This window comes from Hippopotamus amphibius, chromosome 1, assembly GCF_030028045.1.
Source record: "Hippopotamus amphibius kiboko isolate mHipAmp2 chromosome 1, mHipAmp2.hap2, whole genome shotgun sequence".
Lineage (NCBI taxonomy): Eukaryota > Metazoa > Chordata > Mammalia > Artiodactyla > Hippopotamidae > Hippopotamus > Hippopotamus amphibius.
In genome coordinates this window covers 38,018,946-38,030,051 of record NC_080186.1, presented here as the reverse complement: position 1 = coordinate 38,030,051, position 11,106 = coordinate 38,018,946, and positions in this window count along the sequence as shown.

Genomic DNA, 11,106 nt, shown 5'->3' with positions numbered 1-11,106 from the left:
ATCCTAAATAATGAGGGAACCAGTGAGATGGTAAGACTTGTTCAAACGAGAATTTGAGTTTCAGAGATTTAGATTATCAGCCAAAGGAATGCTGAAATGAATTTGCTAATAGTTGCAAAAACATTAATATCCTATTTAACAATAAACTGTAATGTTGCGGATTATCTCTGTTACCAGAGGAAATTAAATTCCATCTCTACTGGACAAAAATTCATTTGCATTTCTATGGATAGGAATTTGCATTGCTCTCAGACAAGATCTGCATTGCCGTCAGTTTTCTACAAGTTAACCTCTACCCCTACAATGTTGTAAGATAGCCTAGTCAATGTAAAATCAAAGGTATACCCCAGCACTACAATAAAAGATCACCCAGTAATCCTCATCTGCCCATTTACAAGTTCTGGACAATTTTTCTGGATTTGCTTCCTCCTACTAGGATGTAGCATTTAAAAGAACAAGGATTTTGTTTAATTCATTGTTAAATTATCAGCACCTAGAACTGTATATGGTACATAGTTGGCTCTCAATAAATATTTATTGAATGAGGGAGTGAAAAATGAGAAAGTAGGGATGTGAGTGTAAACAATTTCTTCAAGAAGTTTGTTATAGGGACCTAGCACTTGTAAGGTGTAGGGAGGTATGTGTATAGAGAAAGGCCCTTTTTTAGAAAGCTCATAGTAATAACCTATATGGGAAAAGAATCTGAAAAAGAATGGATATATGTATATGTATATGTATAACTGAATCACTTTGCTGTACACCTGAAACTAACACAAAATTGTAAATCAACTGTAATATAAAATAAAAAATAAATTTAAAGAAGACATTTAAATCTAGATAAGGATTCAATGAAGAGAGACTCAATACACTAGAGAAGAGATATCCCGACACACCTGTTTTCAAAGGCTTATGCCAAATATGAAGTGTCCGGACCACAGCCACAATCTCCCTGGGAAGGGCCCCTTCCCACTCCAAACCTCAGTTTACCCATCTAGAAATTGGGGAAACGAGAGAGAGGGTTGGACTAGGTCAATGATTCTCAAATGTTTTGGTCTTTGAACCTCTTTAAGATCTTAAAAATTATTGAGATTTTGTCTACCAATATTTATCAGCTTAGAAATTGAAACTGAGAAAATTTTTAAATATTTCTCCATTAAAAATAGCAATAGTAAGCCCATTACATGCTAACATAAATAGCTTTATGAAAAACAATTACATTTTCCTAAAAGAAATTTAGTCAGAAGAGTGGCATTGTTTTGCAAATCTCTTGCAAGTCAGTGTCTGGCTTAATAAAGCTGGATTCTCAGATATTCTTCTTCAATGTGTTGTGATATATTGTTTTAGTTGAAGTATATGTAGAATATCCAGCCTCACACAGATAACGTTGTTAGAGAAGAGAGGGGTAATTTTATAGCCTTTGTAGATAACTGTGAATATTCCTTTATACTACACCAAAATTTGGCAAGTGGTAGTTTCCTTAACTGCCAGTTAGTGGCAGTGTAGAATCTGAAACCATATCAAAGAACTTTTTTTTTAATACTTATTTTATTTATTTATTTGGTTGTGCTAGGTCTTAATTGCAGCAGGCAGGCTCCTTAGTTGCAGCACTCAGGCTCCTTAGCTGTGGTATGCAAACTCTTAGTTGCGGCATGCATGTGGGATCTAGTTCCCTGACCAGAGATAGAACCTGGGCCCCCTGCATTGGGAGTGCCCAGCCTTAACCACTGCACCACCAGGGAAGTCCCTCAAAAAACCTTTCATAGTCTGTTACATTAAGAACTATTAGTCTACAAAGTAACTGACAAAGGATTAATCTCCAAAATATACAAGCAGCTCATGCAGCTCAATATCAAAAAAGCAAATAATCCAATCCAAACTGCATGGAAGACCTAAATAGACATTTCTCCAAAGAAGACATGCAGATGGCTAACAAACACATGAAAAGATGCTCAATATCACTAATCATTAGAGAAATGCAAGTCAAAGCCACAATGAGGTATCACCTTACACCAGTCAAAATGGCCACCATCAAAAAACCTACAAACAATAAATGTTGGAGGGGGTGTGGAGAAAAGGGAACCCTCCTGCACTGTTGGTGGGAAGGTAAATTGGTACATCCACTATGGAAAACAGTATGGAAGGTCCTTAAAAAACTAAAAATAGAACTACCGTATGACCCAGCAATCCCACTACTGGGCGTATACTCTGAGAAAACCATAATCCAAAAAGAAACATAACACAATGTTCACTGCAGCACTATTTACAATAGCCAGGACATGGAAGCAACCTAAATGCCCATAAACAGATGAATGGATAAAGAAGATGTGACACATATATACAAAGGAATATTACTCAGCCATAAAAAGGAATGACATTGAGTTATTTGTAGTGAGGTAGATGGACCTAGAGTCTGTCATACAGAGCGAAGTAAACCAGAAAGAGAAAAACAAATACTGTATGCTAACTCATATGTATGGAATCTAAAAAAATGGTACTGGTGAAACCACTGACAGGGCAAGAATAAAGATGCAGATGTGGAGAACAGACTTGAGGGACACGGGGTGGGGGGCAAAGGGGAAGCTGGGACGAAGTGAAAGAGTAGCATTGATATATATACACTACCAAATGTAAAATAGATAGCTAGCAGGAAGATGCTGCATAACACAGGGAGATCCACTCAATGATTGATGATGACTTAGAGGGGTGGGATGGGGAGGATACGAAGGAGTTGTAGGGGGGTGATATGGGGAATATGTATAAATACAGCTGATTCACTTTGTTGTACAGCAGAAACTGGCACAACAGTGTAAAGCAATTATACTCTAATAAAGAGCTTAAAAAATAAAAATAAAAAGTATCTGCATGTCCAAAAAAAAAAAGAAAGACCATCTTATTCAATGGATGCATGACCCAAATCTTTGGGGAACATTTCTTTGGTGCTGCTGATGTCATCCTGCTTACTGTGATGGCCTACGACTGCTATGTGGCCATCTGCAAGCCCTTGCACTATACAACCATCATGAATCGGCCGCTGTGTGCCCTGCTAGTGGGAGTGTCATGGGTGGGAGGATTTCTTCATGGATTCATACAGATCCTCTTCATCTTCAGGTTACCCTTCTGTGGACCTAATGTCATAGATCACTTTATGTGTGATCTGAACCCTTTGCTCAATCTTGCCTGCACTGATACTTATACTCTAGGGCTCTTTGTTGCTGCCAACAGTGGTTTCATCTGTCTATTGAATTTCCTCCTCTTGATTGGCTTTTATGTGGTCATTCTGCGTTCCCTAAGGACCTACAGCATGGAGGCCAGACGCAAGGCCCTCCACCTGCGTCTCTCACATCACAGTGGTGGTCCTATTCTTTGTGCTCTGCATATTTGTGTGCATCAGACCTGCTGCTACTTTGCCTATTGATAAAGCAGTTGCTGTATTCTACACTATGATAACTCCCATGTTAAATCCCTTAATCTATACCTTGAGAAATGACCAGATGAAAACTGCCATTAGGAAATTGTGCAACAGGAAAGCTATTTCCAGTGATAGGTAAATGTGCTTGGAGCATGACATTGATTCTACAGTTGCAAAGCTGAAAAGGACGTTGTTGATAATCTCAGCAAAGAATGCCTATGAGATAAAGGAAAATATTAACCAAAGAGGGGAGAAGAAATGATTATAAGAAAAGGGAGAAAAACCTAGCCAGAGATTATACTTTGCATATTTGGAAAATTCTACTAAATTGGAGCTTAGTTTTCCTGACTTCATCAATATATGTGGATTAACAAATTTTCATCCTACAGTAATAAAACAACATAAAATTTTTTTAAAAAATCTGTTGGTCTATTTTGTACTTTACTATTATTTTTTAAATTTTATTTTTTTAATTAATTTATTTATTATTGGCTGCGTTGGGTCTTCATTGCTGTGTGCAGGCTTTCTGTAGCTGCGAAGAGCAGGGGCTACTCTTCATTTCAGTGCACAGTCTTGTTGCTGTGGGCTCTAGGCACACAGGCTTCAGTAGTTGTAGCACATAGGCTCAGTAGTTGTGGCTCGAGGGCTCTAGAGTGCAGGCTCTATAGTTGTGGCACACAGGCTTAGTTGCTCCACAGCATGTGGGATCTTCCCCAAACAGGGACCGAACCCGTGTTCCCTGCATTGGCAGGCGGATTCTTAACCGCTGAGCCAGCGGGGAAACCCCCTATCTTGTAGTTTAATTGAATCTTTTGCCCATGCATAATTTTGTCAGAATCTTACAGTGATTATTCGGAAATTGTTGGTTCACTGAGTTATGCAGATCTTGCAAATGTTTTCACATTCATTATACAATATTTTAAAAATCACATTTGTTAATATCACTAGTGATCTCATCAGAAAAGTCTTTAAATGGTAGGAAGATTTTAAGCTTCACAGTGGTGGAAGCAAGTTTTTCAAAATCCTAGTTTTTCATTGAAAGCGCAGAATTTATCTTTGGCAACAAATACTGTCAATTGTTTTCCTCAATGTGGCAGGCTCACTGTTTACTTTTGAAGAAAATGCTAGCATAGTAAAGTACAATTGATTTTTGTCAACTGATCTTGTATCTTGAAACCTTGTTAAATGCAATTATGTTTTGGTAACTTTTTTGGAAACCTTTTCAGATTTTCTGTGCACAAAGTCATGTCTTTTATGACGTCAATTTTACTTCTTTTTTCCAATCTGTATACATTTTTTCCCCTTTGTCTTACTCCATTGGTTATGACTTACAGTACACTGTTGAATACAAATAGCAGTCAGTAGACATCTTACCTTTTTTCCATTCTTAGGGGGAAGGCATTCAGTATTTCACCATTATATATGATGTTAGCTACAGTGTTGTTTCTTTTTAATAGATGTCCTTTACTAGATTAAGGAATTTCCCTTCTATTCCTAGTTTGCTGAGATTTTTTGAAAGTCATGAAATGTTGTTTATGTTTCTTCAAATGCTTTTCCTGCACCTATTGAGATGATCATATGGCTTTTCTTCTTTATTCTGTTAATATGACGAATTATTTTGACTGATTTTTGAATAAGCCAATGTTAAAAACCAACTTTTTGTTTTGGGGGGAGTGTGTGGTAAGGAGAAAGGGAAGATTTTAAATTATGAATTCAATTTCTTTCATTGATATAGGGCAGTGGTTTTCAACCAGAGGTGATTTTCACCCACCCCCGGAGACATTTGGTAACACCTGGAGATGTTTTGGGTTGTTATAGCTGGGTGGTGCTTCTCGCATCTAGTGGGTAGAGGCCAGGATACTATTGAAAACTCTGTAATACACAGAACCATCCCCTCACACAAAAAATTATCCAACCCAAAATGTCAATAGTGCTGAGGTTGAGAAACCCTGATATAGGGCTGTTTGAATTTTCTAATTCTTCTTGTACCAGTTTTGAAAATTTGAGTCTTTTAAAGAATCTGTTCATTTCATCTAGGACATCAAATTTCTACACATAAAGTTGTTCAGAAAATTCTGTTAAGGGACTTCCCTGGTGGTGTACTGGTTAAGAATCCACCTGCCAATGCAGGGGACTCAGGATCAATCCCTGGTCCAGGAAGATCCCACATGTCATAGTAACTAAACTCGTGTGCCACGACTACTGAGCCCACGTGCTGCAACTACTGAAGCCCTCACACCTAAAGCCTGTGCTCCACAACAAAGGAAGCCACTGCAATGAGAAGCCCGGGCACCGCAACGAAGTGTGCCCACCCTTACCACAAGTAGAGAAAGCCCTCTTGCAGCAACAAAGACCCAACGCAGGCAGGCAGGCAGGAAGGAAAGAGAGAAAGAGAGCGAGGGAGGGAGGGAGGGAGGGAAGGAAGGAAGGAAATTATGTTATTATTTTATTATCCAGTGTCTATAAGCAGTGGCTATCAAACTACAGCTACAAGTTAAATTCAGCCTGCAGGCTGTTTTTGAAATACTGTTTTAGCACAGCCACAGCTTGCTTTATTGTTGTTTCTTTGCTACTAAGACAGAGTTGAGTGCTTACGATCTGAATCTTTACAGAGAAAGGTTGCTGGCCCCTGCTTTATAGGAACTACAGTAATGTTATCCTTTTAGTTAATGTAAATTATATGTGTTGTTTGTTGTTTGTTGTTGTTGTTTTGGCAGCGCCACACAGCATGCAGGATCTTAGTTGCCCCACCCATAGACGGAACCCATGCCACCTGTAGTAGAAGCTTGGAGTCTTAACCACTGGATCACCAGGGAAGTACCTGTCTTCTATCTTTTATACTTTATCAGCCTAACTAGAGGTTTATCTATTTTGAGTTTTGTAAAGAACGAGTTTTAGGTTTTGTTGGTTTTCTTCTTTCTTTTCTATTCTTTTCATAGATTTCTGCTCTTTATAATTTCTTTCTTTCTACTTAATTTGTTCTTTTTATTGTTAGCTATCCTTAAACATTTTTAAATTAATTAATTAATTAATTTATTGGCGGCATTGGGTCTTTGTTGCTGCACGCAGACTTTCTCTAGTTGCAGTGAGCAGGGGCTATTCATTGCAGTGCAAGAGCTTCTCATTGTGGTGGCTTCTCTCCTTGCAGAGCATGGGCTCTAGGCTCCTGGGCTTCAGTAGTTGCAGCATGTGGGTTCAATAGTTGCAGCATGTGGGATATTCCCGGACCAGGGAACAAACCTATGTCCCCTGCATTGGTTGGCAGGCAGATTCTTAACCACTGCACCATCAAGGACATCCCAAACATTTTTTTTTTTAATAAATGAAATATCTATTATATTTACCCATAGAGTTACCATTTCTGAGATTATTCATTCCTTCGTGTAGATCGAAGTTTCCATTTAGTATAATTTCCTTCTGAAGTACTTGTTTTAATATTTCTTATAGTCCAAGATCTGCTGACAATGAATTCTCTTGCCTTTTGTTTGTTTAAAACATCTTTGTTATTGAGGTACCATTGGTTTATAACATTATATAAGTTTCCTGTGTACAACATTATATTTCTACTTCTGTATGCACTACAACGTGCTCACCACCAAAAATTTCGTTCCCGTCACCGTAAAGTTGACTCACTTTACCCATTTCACCCTCCCTACCCCTCCCCATCCCTTCCCTTTGGTAACCACTACTGTCTTTAGAACATCTTTATTTTGCTTTCATTTAAGGTATTTTCGCTAGAAACAATTCTTGGGTCAAATTTTACTTCTTTCAGCATTTTAAAGATGAGTTGTTTCTAATGAGAAGTGTGTAGTAATTCTTTGTGCCTTAGTATATTATACATCTCTGTTTAAGATTTTCACCACTGGTTTTCAAAATTTTGAAAATAAGTAACTTGTGATTTCCTTTGTGTTTATTCTACTTGGGGTCTGTTGAGCTTCTGGGAATTGTGAGTTTATAATTTTCATCAAATTTGGAAAATTTTAATCATTACTGCTTCAAATATTTGTTCTCTCCCCTCCATTAACCCCCTGCCCCTCTTTCCCTTTTTCCTAGGCCATTTGATAATGTCCCTCAGTTTACTTTTCCTTTGTTGATTTAATTTTAGTGTTTTTTTCTCTTGTGCTTCAATTTTTATAGTTTCTGTTGCTATGTCTTCAAGAATATTCCAGTACAATAATTTCTCCTTTTTCAATTTCTATTCTTTTGTTAATCTTGTCCAGTGAATATTTTATTTCAGATATTGTATTTTTAAGCTTTAGAAATTCTATTTGATTCATTTTTATATTTTCTATTTCTTTTCTCATTATCTTGATTGCCATTAAATCCTTGAGCATATTTGTAATAGCAATTTCAATGTCCTTGTCTACTATTTTATCATCTCTGTCATTCTGGGTCTGTTTATTTTTTATTGAACTATAGTTGATTTACAAGGTATTAGTTTCAGGTGTACAGCATCATGATTCAGATATATATATATGTATATATATATATATATATATATATATATATATTCTTTTTTAGATTCTTTTCCCTTATAGATTACAAAATATTGAGTATAGTTCCCTGTGCTAGATAATAGGTCCTTGTTGTTTAGCTATTTTATATACAGTAGTGTGTACATGTTAATCCCAAACTCCTAATTTATCCCTCCCCCACTTTGGTCACTTCTCCCCTTTGGTTTTTTTGTTTTCTATGTCTGTGGGTCTATTCCTTTTTTTTTGTAAATTTTGTATCTCTGTCTCTGCTCTTTTTTTTTTTTTTTTTAGATTTCACATATAAGCAATATCATATGATATTTGTCTTTGGCTTACTTCACTTAGTATGATATTTCTAGGTCTATCCACGTTGCTGCAAATGCCATTATTTCATTCTTTTTTGTGGCTAAGTAATATTCTATTGTATATATATACCTCATCTTGTTTATCCATTCACTTGTTGATGGACATTTAGGTTGCTTCCATGTCTTAGCTATTGTAAATAGTGCTGCAATGAACATTGAGGTGCATATATATTTTCGAATTATAGTTTTCTCCAGATATATGCCCAGGAGTTTGTTTATTGACTCTTTTTTTCCTGGTCACATTTACCTGCTTTTTTGCATGTCTAGCAATTTTTTTATTGAGTACTTCGTATTGTGAAGTTTACATTGTTGAATTTGCTGGATTGTGGGTGCTGGGTTTTGTTTAAAATGTCTTGGAGTTTTTTTCTGGCAGGCGGTCAGGGTTTTTGTTTGTGAATCAGCTTGATCCTTTCAATGTTCCCTTTTTAAAGATCTGTTACAGCATATCTTGAGTAGCCTCTCTTTATGATTAGTTTCAGCCCTACTGCTGAGGTATCCCCTTCTGGAGTTCAAGTTCAACAGGAATTCTAGCTGGTCAAAACTCAAACACCTCCTAACCCTCTGCTTACAGATTTGGGAATTACTCAGTTTACAGCTGCCCAGTAGTTCTTTGCCTGGCTACATAGAGTTGTATTCTATTCATTTGCAGCTTGGTATACAGCAACAGACTTTTAAGCATCCTCTAAACAGGATTCAGAGCTTTCTCTCTGGTTATTCCCTCCTCTTTATGATAAAACAAGTATAGTAACACTTTGGTAAACATTCACTAAAATCTGAGTAATGAGTTTAGGGCTGTTTGTTGTAAAATTTCAGCTTTGCTATGTTTGAAAATTTAATAGATGTTTGAAAATGATCAGATTACATACAACAAACATAATATCACCATGTATATAGGTATTTGTGAGGATTATCCATCACCGTGAAATGGGTTCTAAGTCAGAAATGGCTGGAAGATGCTGGCTATCCCTGTAGCTAGGACAATAGCTTGAAAGAGCTTCTAGGTTAAAGTGACCCTTTGCCCCATTTTTACAAACATAATCCTTCAGATTCTCAGAAGATCCATTGCCATGTTTGTCTATGAAGCCTCAGTCCTGCAGGCTATTTTGAGTATTAGCCTGCTCATTACTTCTGAAGCACAAAGCACTCATTTCTGGCATGGCTCCCTTTCTGTGTATGACTGTTTACATACAGGCCTTTCTCATGTGCAACTAGAAGTCACAAACTGGTGAGCCAAAGCCAGCCCATAGGTGTGTTTTACTTGGCCTAATGTTTTCAGAAAGTTAGTCGTCCACATTTAAAAATTGGGAGATTTGGGGCTTCCTAGGTGGCGCAGTGGTTAAGAATCCGCCTGCCAATGCAGAGGTCATGGGTTCGATCCCAGCTCCAGGAAGATCCCACATGCCGCGGAGCAACTAAGCCCATGTGCCCAAAAAAAAAAAAAAAAAAAAAAAAAAAAAAAATTAATTAAAAATTGGGAGATTTCACATAAAACAAGTGATCTGGCAACAGTGGCTGTGCATTTCCACATAGCAACAGTTGACTGCAGTGAAAAGGCAAATTTCCAATGCCTGCAGGGCCTGATCCCCAGTTATTACTCAGGTGGCTGAGTTTGCAACTCCTAGTCCTCTGCTGTCTAATATGGTAACCGCTAGCCACACATGACTATTGAATATAAATTAATTCAAATTTAATTATAATTAAATTTAAAAACTCAGTACCTCAGTCACATTAGCCACATTAGCATATTGGACAATACAGAACTTTGCCATCATCACACAGTGTTCTGTTGGACAGTGCTGACCTACCCTGTCTCCCCAATTGGAACAGGTAACATTTTTCCTATCCCTTGGGCAACATACCTTATTAGTGATACTGCAGAGCCTCATCACTATTTACTGCTTTTATGGGCAAATATGCCAAGTTCTAATAGCAGACATAGGCTTATGGGTGGCTCACAGCACTAGCTGTTGCTTTAAGTCTGAAGTTGGCCTCTATTCTACACATTTGGGACTAATTGCAGTTTTTTTGTTTTTAATAATTTCAAACTTTAACACTGATTTATCACTGACATCTAATATTCAGACTCCATTTAAGTTTTATCAATTGTCTCAATAATGTCCTTAACAACAAAAGGATCCAGTTTAGAATCACGTTGGATGTCATCTCTTTACTCTCCCGAAACAGTTCTGCAGTCTTTCCTTGACTGTCACACCCTTAGCACAAGTAAGGATTATTTTGTACAAACTACAATTTTATAGAAGGTCCCTCAACTTGATTTGGTTGGATTCATCTTATCTATTTCTTGCAGGAATTCCAATGATGCTGTGTTGTTCTCATTGCTGCATATAGGATGTCCATTTATTTGTCCCGTTATTGGTGATGTCAGCTTTCATCGAAGCTACTGTCTGCCAGACTTCTCTGGTGTACTTTCTCTGTTTGCAATTAATATGTATCCCCTTCTCACCAAACTTTCAATTGATTCATTTATTTATAAATAATTAGTATGGTTTGTGGATTTCTATTTTATTCAATGAATTATAATCCAGTACTTTCATGATTTATTTTGATGCTCAAATTGTCCCAGATTTGGCTAGTGGCTTTCGTGTACTCTTGATATGTCCCTATCATTCTTTGAGCACTTCCTTCTTTCTGGAACAAATGTTCAGGCTCATCTTATACTTCCCCCATCCCAGCCCTGGAATCACCCATTTTGCCAAAAAGCCCTTGTTCCTTTTACTGGAGAATGAAGACCTCTTTATGGGCCAAGGCAGGGAATGTGTATGTTCCTTACATAGACACACCAGCATCTATACTTACTTACACTGAAATCTGTATTTAGTTCATAAAAATAACAACA